Source organism: Heloderma suspectum, chromosome 4 (assembly GCF_057233095.1).
Source record: "Heloderma suspectum isolate Gila_16-S chromosome 4, 16-S_ref, whole genome shotgun sequence".
Lineage (NCBI taxonomy): Eukaryota > Metazoa > Chordata > Lepidosauria > Squamata > Helodermatidae > Heloderma > Heloderma suspectum.
In genome coordinates this window covers 164,252,144-164,268,784 of record NC_139461.1, presented here as the reverse complement: position 1 = coordinate 164,268,784, position 16,641 = coordinate 164,252,144, and the positions used below count along the sequence as shown (strand labels likewise).

Sequence of the window (16,641 nt, the reverse complement as noted above, 5' to 3'; positions counted from 1 at the left end):
AATCTGGCTTCCTGTAACTTGAGCCCATTCTTCCGTGTCCTGCGCTCTGGGATGATCAAAAAGAGATCCTGGCCCTCCTCTCTGTGTCTGTCAGGAATGCCTTGGCAGTCTCCCCCAGTAGATCCCAATAGCCAACTCAAGACACAGACCAAAGGGAATTCTTTTCAAAGCTTTAATCCCATTACAGCTTAATGACTCTTTCAGATGCTAATCACTAGCGGCTAGAGAAAGGGACAGGAGCATGGCCTAAACTTCAGGCAAGGAGTTGATCCCCATTTGAAAGGGAGTCACTTGAAGACCCAGAACTTATGGGCTAGGGAGAGATCCTCCCTCTTTCCCTTGGGTCCATGGGAGGCGGCCGTTGCTTGCGCGCCAAACGGGCGCTACGCCTCCTCTCCGCGCCCTCCATCGCTCGTCGCTCTTTGCATCTGCGTCGAGCATCTAAGAAGCCCCCCTCCCGCACTCCCTCACTACCTGGATCACTAAGTATCTCTGGAATACTGGGAGGAGGAATCTCTGCCAGGTGGTGAGCCTGTGAGGGATGAGCTGGCTCCACTCCCACGGATCGCTGTTCCTCCTCAGAATCAGAACTGCTCTGGGGCTCTCTGGGCTCAGTTTCCACCCTGACAGTGACAACCTTTCAAGTACTTGAAGAGTGCTATCATATCTCCCCTCAGTCTTCTCTTCTCAAGGCTAAACATGCCCAGTTCTTTCAGTCTCTCCTCATAGGGCTTTGTTTCCAGTCCCCTGATCATCTTCGCTGCCCTCCTCTGAACCCTCTCCAGTTTGTCTGCATCCTTCTTAAAGTGTGGTGCCCAGAACTGGAGCTAATCGCATAGCTTCACTGCCCTTTTGTGCCCTTTGTATTCGCGATAGCATTGCAACCACACTGCCCTGTATTACTAAAATGAAGACTGCATTCCATCTGCTGCTTTTTAGATAGTCTCACACAGACTTAAAATCCAAGAAACTCCCTTTCCTTTTGGCTGAGCACATACTTGAAAAACATAATTGAAATTTCTTACAATATGTTATCAACAGTTCAAAATGAGCCTTGCCAGCTCGCCTGAAATGGCAGACTGTGCTTGCCATGATGCCTTAGCATTCATGTCCAAGCATCTAATGTATGTGCACCAGGAACAAGATGTATCCATTACAATGTGATAAAAAGGTAGTTTTACTTGAGAATAGTTGGGTATATTTAGGGAAATGTAAAATAGAAATGTGGAATTTATATATGTGTCTGTCTGTCTGGGGGTATAGAGGGAGGGAGAGAATGAAATAGATTGATGTATATATCTAGAGACATATTGTATACTATATGTATACTGTATGTATATATTTATATGTGGTACAGGTGGGTTCCTGCTGCCCTCTGCAACTACCTCCACGCTGTTCTACCTTCTCTCCCCACCCCCCACCCATCGCCACTATCACACTGCTGTACTTTGTCTCCTCTTCTTCTTCCACCAAGTGGATGTGCACTAGTGGCATGGAAGAAGAAAGGGAGGAGGCAGAGTGACACATTGAGGAGGGAGTGCTTGGAAGGGAAAAAGAAGAGGAGGTGGCCGGGCCGGGCCGGGCCGGGCCAGGCAATGTGACACTGTTGCAGCGCTTTCTCTTCCATGGCCATTTCCCTCCATCCTCCAAGAGGCCAAACCTGGAGACCTGGCAATGCTACTGGTGTGGGGTACTGTTGACAGGAGCCTGAAAACACCCTTGTGCCACTGTAATTATCTCAGATCTCTTTCCTAGGAGCTAGGGCTTGAGACGTGCTGCAGCAGTTCTGTAGATCTTGAGTGAAGGCATGACAGCTAGGACCAACAAGCCTCTAGCAAGGCTCAGTCTTTTTATACTTTTCAGTGGGGCCATGTCAGACATCTGGTAGTTTCAACTGAAGAAAAGAAGGCTAGAACTACTGCTTTTTATGGTACATTCGAGAGGTAGGTAAGCAAAACTCTTTCTGAGGATCGATTCATCTGTATTTGTTTAATTTGTTTAAAGCATGTCTTGGCCGTCTTTCAGGGCAGCAGCCCTCGCAAGGCGGCTTACAGCAGGGGGTGGATGTCACGCCATTGGGGGGCGGGATTTACTCTTCTAGGAGGTAGCTGCAAGGTTTTTCTTTCCTTTTTCACTAAAGAAAGCTTTGCCCTGCCTTCAGGTGGCTGCCTGGCTCTTCGGAGCATGGGGGCATCCATCTTTCCGCCATCACAAAGCATCGCTCCCATGAGTGCTCGAGCCCAGAATGCAGCAAGGTGCTTTAAAGAGCCGAGCCCCTGCCCGAAGCAGCAGCGGCAGCAGCAAGTCCCTCTTCTGACCAAGAGAAAGAGACACCTCAGCCACCTGGAGGAAAAGTAAGCCCAACACCTGCAAAGGGAAGTTGCCAATACCCCCCCCCCCACCTCTCGCAGTGCACAAATGGCCCTGCAAAGGGCTGGGGGGGATTCCGCTTAGCCCTAGCTCAATGGTGACATTTCAGGTGACTCCAGAGGCCTGGCAACTCTACTTGGGACAGGGGTGCTTCCATTCCAGATGAGGTTTTTATTGCGCCATCACCCTGCTTCGTTCATGGGATTTTATAGGGGCCGGGCGGGGAGTGTCCTGATATCATTGTCTTCCACTCGTAGCTCTCCCATGTTCTCCTGTCTTTCTTCTTACCTTGGGAAATCTGTTAAGGGTAAAAGACAGGGCAGCTGCCCTAGGCCTTCTGACTGGTAGCGCTAGGAGCTCTCTATCTGGAAGCACCTTGGGATCAATAAATCAAGCCCTGGTGTCATGCCAGCTTCTGGGGGCTTGCGCAGGGCTTCACGGCCTCTTAGCAGCTGCACGATAGAATCCTGGAAGTGGCTGTGTCCACATAGCTTAAAGCTCTCTTTTTTCTTAGAATCCAGCCAACAATCGAGGCAGACATTCTTCCTTTCCATCCCAGGATCTTTGGGCCTGTTAACAAGAGGACATAGGTGATCCTGCGACACTCTTTTGTCTCACCCCTGCTGGGTAAAACAAATGCCAAATCCTGTTGCACAGGAAAAGAGGGAGGCTGAATGTGTGCATCTAACGATGTCTCCACAGTCTATGGAATGAATATTTAATCGTGCTTGTCAGCAACACCGTATAAAGGGTTTCCTTTTGTAAAATGTGCTCACTCTTGTGGCTTCCACAGCCATCCTAGTTTAATGTTTGAATCACCTGCTGAGATGCTCCCTAATAAGGCATATTTGCATTATTTTAGCCTCAAGGGTGCCAGAGGGCATAGCAGGGATGCCTGTGTGTGTTTGTGTTGGCATTTCACACAAATCAAAGGCACCCTTAGAGCACCTCCTTGCTTTCAACTCTCCCCTGAAACCTCTCTGCCCCAAATGCCTTACCAATCAGAAAGTGGGGAGACTAGATTTGGAGGGAGGGGCTTTCTGAGAACACGGGGAAGTTCCACTAATGCTGCCCATTATTGCCAGTCTTGCCCATATTAGGGATAGGGTACAGTTCCAGCCACACCAGATTCCAGACCAAAACCACAATTTCTAGTGAAGGCAGGAGCCAGACCAGAACCCACTGTTTTCTGGCACTCTGGAAACACCAGGAGGCTTCTGGTGCTAGGAGCGGGCGGTGTCTTTGTCTCTCCTGCCCTGCCTTGGAGGGCTTGGGGCATACAACTGTGGCTTCCCCAATCCATTCCAAAGTTTGGGCAGAATTGAATAATTTCAGAATTCTGCTAACAATTCATGAAGCAGACCTTGGCATTCTTTTAACTTCTCAAAATTCTTTTAACTTCTCAGGAAACTCCAATGATGCTTCCTTTGAGCAGGGGTCTTCAAATTTTGCCTTAGAGGTGAGCTAAACATTTGTGAGAAAATGAGCAAGATCTTCCAAAACCACCTGAATTTTGCTTTAGGTGGAAAGCCACTGACAATCTATGTTTATCTGTTAGGAAAGGTTGGAACAAAATAGAGTCTATTGCCTCACTTGCTCCTGTGTTTTTGTGCACAGAGATAGCCCTGTGTGAAGCAGGATGTTAAATGGGGGTGACTTCTACCAGAGGACCAAGACAACTTTATTTTGTTGAATATACTGAGCTTTTCTACACAAAGCCCTGATTGTGTGCTTGTCATGGTTGTTTACAGGTTCTTCAGACGATGTCATGACCCTCCAGTTTTGCTTCTGTTTTTAATCAGCACTTTCCTCAAGTTTTTTTAGAGCAGGGAAAATGCAGTATTATTTGTGAAAGCAAAAGAAAATGCTTTTTCCACTTATGTAATTGTGCTATTCCACTATACCACAGTGCCACCTAGAGGTTATGTAACAGAAAAGCAGGAAAGGAAACACTCTTTGTGTAAAGCTTGGAGCTCAGTTCTGCCAAAGTGGATATAGCGGATTAACAATCTCGTGTTCAAAAGCTCTGAGTGGATGAGGGCCTTTTTGCTTCATGCTCACTGGGTAACTCCAAGCTATAATTCAGTTTGAGAAAGGATGTCTCCTCTTCCCAGTCAGCTTGCCTGGCAACATTGGCATTCTTTTCCTTTCCGTATCTACAACTTTGCCCACCTGCTGAAGTCATCCAGAGCTATTTGTATTGCAGGCACCCTTTGGCACCTGCTTACTCACGCCTGCTCGGATCTTGCAATCCTGTGATCTTGGAAATATATATATTAACCTTCAACAACAACAACAACAACAACAACAATTTGTTGCTGCTGTTGTTGCTGTTGTTAGGATTCACGTACTGATGATTCTGCCAGTAGACAGTTCCACCTGGTAACCTTTGGATGAATACTAGCCTTATGATTTGGTGGTATGCTAACGGGATTCATGCTGGTTAATGCCCATAGAGAAGTATCTTCCTTAAAATGCTTCCTCCCTCCTATTCTTTATTTTAGAAGCCAAATTAAATATTAAAAATGTTTCCTTTTGTTATTGCCCATCGAGTGCCACCCTCCCCTTCCTGTCATGTCCCCTTGTGCCGCCATGTACAATGGGCTTCGTTAACAAGCAGCTAAACAAAAGACCAGAGGAAGGAGTGATGCAGTAGATGCTGGATGAGTGAAGTCCTGATGTGCAGCTTTCCCTGAAGTTCTCTCTCTTATTTATGTGCTCCTGCCACTTTTCACCTTGCTTGGATTTCTAAAGTTGTAAAATCTCTAAAGTTGTAAAATTCTTTAAAAAATAAAATCCAGAGCCAGTTAAGATCTCTTAGTTTTGTCTTCAAGCTTAAAACTTGAGTCATATTTCTTGTTTTCAGAATCCTGTCCAGATACTGACCTGGTTTGCACATAGCACTCACCCATGGTTTATTTAACCCATGGTTTGTTGCCCTACCCAGGGTTTATCTGGCAAACGATAGAACAAACCGTGGCTTGTTCTCTCAATCCCTGGGTTGTTAGTTTCCTTCCTCCTTCCCCTGCTCCCTCCATTTATCCCAAATGCCTTTGCAGCTGGGTGTTTTTTTTTACTGTTCTTGCCTGCCACCACTGTAGCCTGGCAAAACAATTCATGAACAAGCTACAGTTCTGGGTTCACAAGTAAGGACAAACCATGGCCTAAACAACCCTGAGTTCACAACCCAACAACAAACCATGGGTTTTCTTTCTGGGTTGTTCATGGTTAACAAACCATGGTTAGTGTGGGTGAGTTTGCACAACACAAGTCAGAATTCAACAAGCCATACTATGGGTTAGCATTATTCTGAAGCATTCAGAACTAGGGAAAATTTGGATTACATTATTTTGAGGGCTTGAGCATTAAATGCCAAGAGAAAATAAAATCAGAAAGGAAGACCAGGCAGCAAAGTAAAATGTATTTATTTCTGTCTTTTAATATGTTTCTACCTAGCTTTTCTAAGGATCTAAAATAAATCATAAAACCTCAGAACAGCTAAAATATATTAATTATACACTCCTAGCAGCAGAAAGCCCAAGTAATAATTCTGTCAGAGCAGCCATCAGTAACAGGTAAAGCCAGCTGAAACAAGTTTATTTTTATTTTATTTACCATATTTATATACCACCCAATAACCAAGGTTCTGTGGGCAGTTTACATTTTTATGTTAAATATTGTGGCCCTAATCCACACCTGCTTGCTTGCAACACTGTAAATGTTGCCTGAGACACTGGCTGGGGATGTGTGTTTCAGTCTGCATTATGGTGCAGATGAAAATACACATCCCAAGCCATCCTGTGCAGTACAAATGGGGGGGCTGCATCTGGAAACAGATTGCACTGCACATGCGCATCCACACCCAGCAAAGGAAACCACATGCCTTCCATTCATGAAAGTTGCTTTGCTAGATCAAGGTGTAGAAATGTACGTACCGCTGTCCTGGCTTTCACTGACGTGGTAAACCTCTGTCTGGGCTCTTCCTCTTCAGACTGCTGCATGTGTGTGTGTGTGTGTGTATGTGTGTGTGTAAAAGTTCATATAATTGATTTTTCCTCTGTACAAAAATCATGAACACATAGAAAACAGAAACTAAATGTAAGAGAAGGGAATCTAGCCTGGTTTTCTCCCTGACATGCTGGATTCTGTGTGTAGGAATCCTTTTTGTTTGCATGCTGCCACTTGCCGTCTGAACTGATATTGGCCAAGATGTGGGTTTACCAACTCAGTGAGAACAAGGCCTAACTCTTAGGTCTAATTAAAACATTATGGTAAACAAGCAGAAGATGAAGGAAATGCTTCTGCAAGATGGTGTCTCCACACGGGCTGTATAATTTGAAACTTTCATTTCAACCTGGTACAGTCTTGACTCTGCTGCCACTGGCCAGCGCTGATATGTTTTATCCACTGCAGCAAATAACAGCTGGGGGGGGGGGCAATGACATGGAGGGGAAAGGTTAAGCCCCTTTGTCCCCTGATCCAAATCACATATTCCCGGGGGCGGGGGCGACTTTGGGAGATCCAATCATGGTCCTTCTATGTCACACATAATTTGGCCCAAACATTGCTCTGTGTGTGTGTGTGTGTCTGTGTGTGATATTTTATCTATTTTACTGTGGTTTTTATTGTTCTTTTTATTGTAAACTGCCATGGGAGCTCAAAGCTGAAAGGCAGGATATAAATACCATAAGCAAGCAAGCAAGCAAACATTTCAATGGCAGCTCTGTAAGTGGATCTGACACAAGGCAGCTGGCAAAGTTCCTTGAGATCCATGGCATGAGTTAGTGTCGAAGCTGGCTGCTCCTGCTCCGTTGATTTGGGTTCCTGCACTGAGTAGGGGGTTGGGCTGGATGGTCTTATAGGCCCCTTCCAACCCTACTATTCTATGATTCTACACCTTTAGCCATTCTTTTACCCCCTTCCCTACACATACATTCTTGCCTATTTGCACAGCCAGAAAACAGATGTTTCCACCACATTTGACATTTAATGTGATAACTCTCACAAGCCACAAGCCAGCACCAGTAACACAATATTCTTAAAAATGTGGAGCCATTGCTATTTGCAATTTTGTTTTACAAATAATGGGCCTGAGTAAGAGGCCCACCATTGGCTTTGTGCACGACCAGCAAGGATTCTTTTAAAATGTAAATATTTAAATGAAGGGGCAGTGAAGGTTAACAGCTGTGTTGTTATTTTGTTAGGAAGTGTGACCAAAAGGTCACAAAGAGCACCAATGAACATCAGTTTTGTGCAAGATCCGGTCAGCATGGGTGTGAGTCCTGATTTTGTGGAAAGGGTCTTCAAGGTGTAGAGAGGGAGATAACTATGCGGAAACAGCTCCTGGTGAACAGTTTTTAGCACAGAGGGAATCTCAAAAGGTAAGGCAGTGGCAATGAAGCTCCATCATGTCTCACATAACCAGGAGACCACTTCTGAAGGCAAAATGGCTGATTCGAACTCACAGCGATTCTACTAGGGTAGATTTCAGAAGGGCAATCAGGATAGTCTGTTACATCAAAAAGGGCAATAAATCCTGTGGCACCTTAAGAACAAACACATTTATTGTGGCATAAATAAACAAACAAATTCATTGTCAACTCTAGAGGGGAGTTTAGCCCAAGACAGCTTTTTTGGGCTAACACCCATCAGATATATGCAGGTGGCTGTCCAAGTGAATATTTGACCTGAGAGCATAGAGAAAAAGGAACTATTATTATTTAATTAGAAAGTGGGCCTGAAAGATCACGCAGAGCACCAATGAATACAGAATCCCATCAGGTAAGCACAAGATCCAGGCAGCATGGGTGTGACTCCTAATTAGTGGCCGGTGGTGTTGAATAGGCATAGGAAAGTCAATAGCGTAAATAGTGGAGGGGAGGTACGTGCGCCCCCCAATGCTTTAACTCCCCCCCCCATGGGGCTGGCGTTCTCTCCACACCCTCCCCCAGCGATCCAGATCACTCTTATCCCACCACTACTACCAGTCAGGGAAGAGCTTTCTGTATCATGATCGCTGGAGACATGTATATGTATGTGGCCCCTGACCCCCAAACAAGCATCACATGTGGCCCTCAGCGCCAAAAAGGCTGTGCACCCCTGGTAGGGATGTTAGAGAATTCCACCACGGATCCCAGGGGGGCCGAATTCCAGTGAATTCAGCCCCCTGGAATCCATGGTGGAACGGAGCCCCCCGCCCCTCCACCCCGCGAAAGCCCCATGAAACGGAGCCTACTTCGGCTCCAGCAGTGGTGGCGGCGGTGGTGGCAGTAGCTTTGGCTGCTGCCAGGCTGGTGTGGACGCAAATGGCGTCCTGAGTAGGGGACGCCATTTGCGTCCCTATGGTAGCCCATAGGGATGGCTGAGAATTTCTCCACGAATCTCGGGGAGGCCGAATGCCAACGCATTCGGCCCCCCGAAATTGGCGATGAAATTCTCCACCCCCCAACCCCCCCCGGGATGGGACTTACCTAATGCAAATGTCCCTTTCGGCGGCGGGTCCTGGCGGCGTTTCGGCAGCGTTTCGGCGGGGGTGGGGGCGGCGGTCGGTCTTCCGACTGGCTGCCGCCGCCGCCATTACGAAGTAAATGTAAAAAACAACAACAACACACACGTGATAGGCTACGTAACGATTTATGTAGCCCATCATGGCTAGATTTCCAAAGTCAGACGTGATAGGCTACATAAATCTTTACGTAGCCTATCACGGGTGACTTTGGAAATCTAGCTGTGATAGGCTACGTAAATTGTTCGTAGCCTATCACGTGTGTGTGGTTTTTTTTTTACATTTACTTTTTTATTTCGCGGCCAGGGAGACGGGGCGCTCCTCCCCGGCCTGAATTTCGGCCGGGCGGGGCGCCTCCCCCCCGGCCTGAATTTCGGCCGGGCGGGGTGGGGCGCCTCCCCCCCCAGCCTGAACTTCGGGGGGAGAACCGAAGCGCCTCCCCCCCACTGCGAAGCAAGCTGCGGGACCAGGTAAGGGACTTTCGTCCATCCTTAGTAGCCCGTGATAGGCTACGTAAATATTTACGTAGCCTATCACGGCTAAAGCAGGGACGCAAATGGCGTAGGGGACACTATTTGCATCCCTGCTTTAGCTGTGATAGGCTACGTAAATATTTACGTAGCCTATCACAGGCTACCATAGGGACGCAAATGGCGTCCCCTACTCAGGACGCCATTTGCATCTGCACCAGCCCAGCAGTGGCTGAAGGCCCTGCTGCGGGTTGGCCTGGCCAGCGGCTCCATGGCCTGGCTGCGGAGCGGATCTGGCTGGGCAGGATTCCGGCGGGGAAGAACAGATCACCCCCCCGTCAAGGATTCCAGGGGGAGGAACGGATCGCCTCCCCCCACCTGCGGAACCCAGTGGAGCCAGGTAAGCGGGTTTTCGTACACCCCTAACCCCTGGTGTGAATAAACACCTTGAGAGGGACAATTGCTTTCTGTAGTGTGAGGTGGCCTTGCTGAGGAGGCCTTGCCAGGGCTTGCTGAGACCAAGGGCCAATCTACATTGCGCCTGCCATCGCAATGAATTCAATGTCCCTTTGGGTTAAACGCTCTCACATTAAAACGTGATTATTCACACTCACCCATTTTCCCCGTTGCCGTGCTTCATCGAATGCACAAGCTCGGTTCACACTCGAGCGCTGTGCTGTTTTCCTGCTGTTTTCCTGTGCGTGCTTGTCTGATCTCGGACGCTAAGCAGGGTCGGCCCTAGTCAGTAGTTGGATGGGCGACCACCTGGGAATCAGACTTCCTGTATTGAGCAGGGGGTTGTTGAGGCATGATCTTCAAAGCTTCGAAGTTGTGAAGCTTCACAACTTCGAAGCTTTGAAGATCATGCCTGAATTAGAAAAAAAAACATTGCGGAGAAGCCCTGATTCTGTGAGGATAACGCCTTAATTTTTTTAAAAAACCATCCAGAGCAGGGGATAGGAGGGGGTAAAACTTAATCTCATTTGAAGGGATAGAACAACCCCCTGCTCAGTGCAGGGATTCCCAGGCGGTCATCCATCCAAGCACTGGCCGGAACCGACCCTGTTTAGCTTCTGAGATCAGACAAGCACGCACACATCCAGCCCTTTGCTTGTTGCTGAGGAAATGGGGGCTGCTGAGGAAGCTATGCGATCGGTAGCCGGAAGAAAACATGGGGCCGTTGAGAGCTGTGATTGGACAGGAGGGAAATACAAACACCGCCACATACGGACAGGCGGGGGAGGGGACTACGATTGGATATGGTAGCAAAGGCGGAAAATCAGAGCACACTAAGGGGAAATACCGGGGTATTCGGGTATTGAAAGAGGGAGCACGGAAGTGGGAAATTCCGGTTCCAATTTGAGGCGGCTAATGCGTAGTGTGAAAGGCGGGCGGTGAAACCTCATTGGAAGCGAAAAAAGGCGGTAAGTGTAGATCCAGCCCAAGTTCCATAGTGTTAAACTTGCCAACAAATTCCACTTGTCCAGCAGTGATTGTGAAAATATACCATCAGATATTGTACCATAAGGTGGGTGGCTCTTTGTGCTCTCCAATTGTTGCTTTTCTGTTTGCTGTTTCATCTGGAATTGCCACAGAACATGTACACTAGCGCAGTTTCCCCTCCCTTTATACATATTCTGCCATGTTTAAGCCACACAGTGGACATCGGACTCCTCCTCTTTCCCCCAGCCCCTCACAGTTGCATGATCATTTTGAGAGGTTAGCTCCCTACCTGGCCATTTGCTTCTGAAGGTACTGTCTGTAATAAACAGCAACTTCACCCACAAGGGAGTGATTTGCAGAGGAAAACACATGCAGGGCCCCAATATGGATCAGGTTATTTTTCTCCAAAAGAAAAGGTCCCAGATTAAATACAGTTGTTTAAAAACATGAATAACATCATTTATAGTTTGGCCCTTACCCCTTTTCAGTCCTTCCTTCCTTCATGAGCTTTTCTACACAAGGCATTTATCGTGCGCTCATCACTCCCTACTCAAGATTGTTTACAGGTTCTTTGGACGACATTGTGACGCTCCAGTTTCACTTCTGTGTTTAAGGAACCCTTTCAGTGAGTTTTTTTGGAGCAGGGAAAATGAGGCATCTAATTGTGAAAGTGAAGGAAAGCATGATTTCCTCTTGTATGTTTGCACAATTCTGCTATGCCATAGCGCCACCTAGAGGTTATGTAGCAGAAAAGCAGGAAAGGAAGCAATCTTTGTGTAGTGCTCAGATCTCAATTCTGCGGTGAAACCAAAAGTAGATACAGAGGATTAACAGCAGATTAACAGCCTCATGTAGAAAAGTTCTACATGTGTGGAGAAGAAGCAGAACTGTGTCGTGCTGGCCCCTGAACTCTCCACATAGAGTGGGTTACCAGAAAAGGGATTCCCCTGCATCTGCGAAGGCATTCCATGCGATCGGGACCCCTGGTTGTGCAGAGGTTCTCGTCACATAGAACAACCATGTGTGTGCATATGCAGTGTTAACGGGAGACATCCCCATGCAAAGTCTTAAAGACACATATTACAGTTTGCCCATCCCCATTCTTGCCATTGAAAAATATAGAACCCATGGCTATTTCTGCACGCACACACAAATATTCATTCATTCATTCATTCATTCATTCATTTCATTCAAAGCATCATTATCCCGCTCTTCAGTCAAAAGGCTCCCAGAGTGGCTTAAAAGAATTGATAATTATGCAGGCCCTGACCTCAGCCTTACAATCTAAAAAGACACAAGACACAAGGAAAAGGGTTGGGAGGGAGGAGGAAACAGGCGTGATGGTGCTGGTCGAGTCAACCACCCAGCTGGAGGGGAATATACCTATTCTGGAACCAACGGACTCAGGTTTGCAGTGCATCTATTGTCCTTCTGGGCTGGCCTGTTCCTCTTTTCTTTCTTCTCTTCTCCTTTTGAGTTCAAGCTTAATCTGCTTCTTCTCCCATCCCATTGGGGCAAGGTGTTTCTTTAGTATCTCCTTCCTGTGGCAGTGGCCGTGGGGGGGGGGGGCACCACTGGGAGCTAGATGGTGGGAGCTCACCAAGTTGGTAGAGTGGTATTTCTCAAAGCATGTGAACCCTAAATAATTTGGTGTCATCAGCAAACATGGCCACTTCACTGCTCACTCCTAATTCCAGATCATTTATGAACAGGTTGAAAAGCACTGGTCCCAGTACAGATCCCTGAGGGACCCCGCTATTTACTTCCCTCCATTGGGAGAATTTACCATTTATTCCAAAACAGCTCTGTGTATAAAACATCAAAAAGGAAAAAATCCCTAAGTGCCTCTGAGTATGGACTGTAATAAGAATTTATTTATTATGCAGATCTTAAAATGCTCAACACATTTCAAGACCAGGTCTCTTCCTCAGGAGCAATTGATCTGTTTAAAATATATAAAAAAATACATATTTTGTTGTATAGTGAAGTTTACATATACAACTTCACTCTACAACAAAAATATGTATAGTTTCTCCTCTGCCGCTTCCCTCACCCAGGCTTTAGGCAGAGAAAAGCTGGCAAGCTGGGGATCCCATTGCGCTAAGGCAGCCTGAACCTTAGAATAATGGAATCATAGAATAGTAGGGCTGGAAGGGGCCTACAAGGCCATTGAGTCCAACCCCCTGCTCAGTTCAGGAATCCAAGTCAAAGCATCCCTGACAGGTGGTTGTCCAGCCTCGTCTTGAATGCCTCCAGTGTGGGAGAGCCCACCACCTCCCTGGGTAATTGGTTCCATTGTCGTATTGCTCTAACAGTCAGGAAATTTTTCCTGATGTTCAGCCAGAATCTGGCTTCCTGTAACTTGAGCCCATTATTCTGTGTCCTGCACTCTGGGATGATCGAGAAGAGATCCTGGCCTTCCTCTCTGCGACAACCTGTCAAGTACTTGAAGAGCGCTATCCTCAGTTTTCTCTTCTCAAGGCTAAATATGCCCAGTTCTTTCAGTCTCTCTTCATAGGGCTTTGTTTCCAGTCCCCTGATCATCTTTGTTGCCCTCCTCTGAACCCTCTCCAGCTTGTCTGCATCCTTCTTAAAGTGCGGTGCCCAGAACTGGACACAGTACTCCAGATGAGGCCTAACCAGTGCTGAGTAGAGGGGAACCAGTACTTCCCAGGATTTGGAAGCGATGCTTCTATTAATGCAGCCCAAAAGAGCATTTGACTTTTTTGCAGCCACATCACATTGTTGGCTCATATTCAGCTTGTGATCTACAACAATTCCAGGATCCTTCTTGCTTGTAGTGTTGTTGAGCCACGTATCCTTATCTTGTAACTGTGCATTTGGTTTCTTTTTCCTAAGTGTAGAACTTGGCATTTATCCTATTATATTTCATTCTGTTGTTTTCTGCCCAGCGCTCCAGTCTATCAAGATCACTTTGAAATTTGTTTCTGTCTTCCAAGGTATTAGCTATCTTGCCCAATTTTGTGTCATCTGAAAATCTGATCAGCATTCCCTGCATCTCCTCCTCCAAGTCATTAATAACAACGTTGAAGAGCACTGGGCCCAGGGCTGAGCCCTGTGGTACCCCGCTCATTACCTCTCCCCAGTTTGAGAAGATCCCATTGATAAGCACTCTTTGAGTCCAATTCTGTAGCCAACTGTGGATCCACCTGATCGTTGTTTCATCTAGCCCACTTTGAGCTAGTTTGCTCATCAGGATATCATGGGGCACTTTGTTGAAAGCTTTGCTGAAGTCGAGGTATATGATGTCCACAGCATTCCCACAGTCCACAAGAGAGGTGACCTGATCAAAAAATGAGATCAGATTAGTCTGACAGGATTTGTTCTTGACAAATCCATGTTGGCTTCGAGTAATCACGGCATTGTTTTCAAGGTGCTTACAGATAGATTGTTTTATAATCTGCTCCAGAATTGTCCCAGGGATTGATGTCAGACTGACTGGTCTGTAGTTCCCAGGTTCCTCCTTTTTACCCTTTTTGAAGAGAGGGACAACATTAGCCCTCCTCCAGTCATCTGGCACTTCCCCCATCCTCCATGATTTCTCAAAGAGAATACACAGCGGTTCTGAGTGTTCTTCTGCCAGTTCCTTTATTACTGTAGGATGCAGTTCATCTGGCCCTGGAGATCTGAACTCATTCAAAGTAATTAGGTGTTCCTTGACCATATGCCTATTGATCTCCAGCTGCAATCCTGCCCCTTCAGCCTGTACTTTGTCTTTGCCAGGGGGGTCACAGACCCTCTTTTGAGAGAAGATTGAGCCAAAGTAGGAATTGAGCACCTCTGCCTTTTCTGTCATCTGTTATCATGTTGCCATCCTTATTTAATAGCTGAACAACCATTTCTTTCCTCTGTCTTTTACTATGCACGTATCTGAAGTAAGCCTTTTTGTTGTTTTTAGCATTGTTCTCAAACCTCAGCTCGTTCTCAGCTTTAGCCTTCCTGATGCCATCCCTGCAATTCTGTGCCTGCCTGTACGCTTCCTTTGTTGCTTGGCCTTCCTTCCACTTCCTATATATGTGCTTTTTTGTTTTCAGGTCATCTCTAAGCTTTTTGTAAAGCCACATTGGCTTCTTCTGTTGTCTTCTGCCTTTTTTTCTTGTTGGAATTGTTTGCAATTATGCTAGAATTTCCTTTTTTTAAATCTCGTACCCAACTCAGACTCCTTTTCTCGTTAGAGTCACTTGCCATGGGACCTTACTTATCATTGTTCTGAGTTTATTAAAATTGGCTTTCCTAAAATCCAGGGTACACGTTTGGCTACACTCGGCTTTTGCTTCCTTTAGAACCAAGAACTCAAGTATAACATGGTCGCTTTCCCCCAGAGTTCCTGTAACTGCTACTTTATTCATGAAGTCATCTCTGTTGGCTAGGATCAAGTCAAGAATAGCCGATCCTCTAGTTCCTTCCTCTACTTTCTGTAGGAGGAAGTTATCCACCACACAAGTCAGGAATTTCCTGGAGGGGCCATGTTTTGCAGAATTTGTCTCCCAACCAATATCGGGGAAATTGAAGCCCCCCATTACTACTACATCATGCTTCCTTGAAACATTGGCTGTTTGCTTTTCAAGAGTTTCATCCTCGTCTTCTCCTTGATTGGGTGGCCGGTAGTGGACTCCGACCACCATGTTCCTTTTATTCTTTGCTCCATTTATTTTAACCCAGTGCCCTCCAGATGTTCCCATCTGCCCAGCCAGCATGGCCAGTGGCCAGTAATGCTGAGAATTGCAGTCCAAAACATTCCAGAGGGCGCCAGGTTGGGGAAGGCTGAGTTGGTCCTGGCAAATTAGTTAGGGATGTGTGACGCTCGGAAATCCACTCCATTTAAGCCTGACAGATCTCCACCACGTCTCCAGTCCTGTGAGTGGGGGCAGGCTGCATCAGATTTCGGTTTTCGGATTCCAGGAAAATTTTGCTGAAGTGGGAGACAAGCCATGCTCAGGCTGTCAGCTCGGAGCAGTGGCTCACGAATGTGAGGTTTGACGCACATCCAGGTCAGCCCAGTTCTTATGAGATCGCACACACGTTGGGTTGCCGGGTCAACCCTCAGCACTGGCCCTGAGACTCAGATGTGGGGTCTATTCTCAGGGCCTCGGGGTGGCAAGCCTAAATGTCAGTGTTTTCAGCCAGTCTTCAATGGCTACCTTTGAATCTTGAGTTTTGCAGCAACAGAACTCTAAGAAAAATCACTTTAAGAACACTTTAACTTCAAGAACACTTTAACTTTAAGAAAAAACACTCATTCTGAAAGCGGAAGGGCTCCATAAGAGGTTTTTGCTTTCTTCCCCACCAACGTTTTCCCCAAAGTTCAGTCAGAGGGCGGAGCGAGTGGCCATCCTGGGTAGGGTATCTGCAGCAGAGCAGAGCAGAAGAGAGTGTGCCCAGTGCAGGCAGGGGGAGTGGAGAATAGAGCAACGCAAAATGGACAGAAGAGGCGATTGCAGAGAGTGTGACTTGGGCTTTTACTCTGGGGTGGGTGCAAGTTGAGGTCCCTTGTGATAGATGACGCAGTCACGACTTCGCAGCCATCCGTGATTTTTATCCGGAAAATGCGGAGTTCCGAGGAGTCGTTTACTGTGCTTTTTTGGGGTTGCTGCGGGTCGGGCCATCTCTTCCTTCCTTGAATCGATTTTGTATTTTGCAGTGGGCATGTTGTAGGCGTGCGCAGTGCCTGCGTCACTCTATGACGCCCCTTTACTCCCCATCCCTTTGCAGCTGCGCAGTTACAGAGGTACAGAGGGGCATTTTCATCTATTTAATCACACTTTTGCACAGTTTTGCAGCCCGCAGTAAATCACAAGTATATTGCAGCAGAAACTAATTTGAAGCTGCAGT

General features: G+C 46.9%; 1 long non-coding RNA gene across 1 annotated transcript; it reads left to right on the top strand.

Moving 5' to 3' along the window:
* The first annotated feature begins 1,641 nt into the window (after window positions 1-1,641).
* Window positions 1,642-5,187, top strand: LOC146347661 (uncharacterized). Its single transcript, XR_014789893.1, has 5 exons — window positions 1,642-1,943; window positions 2,162-2,354; window positions 2,885-2,960; window positions 3,777-3,829; window positions 4,122-5,187. It is a non-coding gene; the product is annotated as an uncharacterized LOC146347661 (long non-coding RNA).
* The last annotated feature ends 11,454 nt before the right edge of the window (window positions 5,188-16,641 follow it).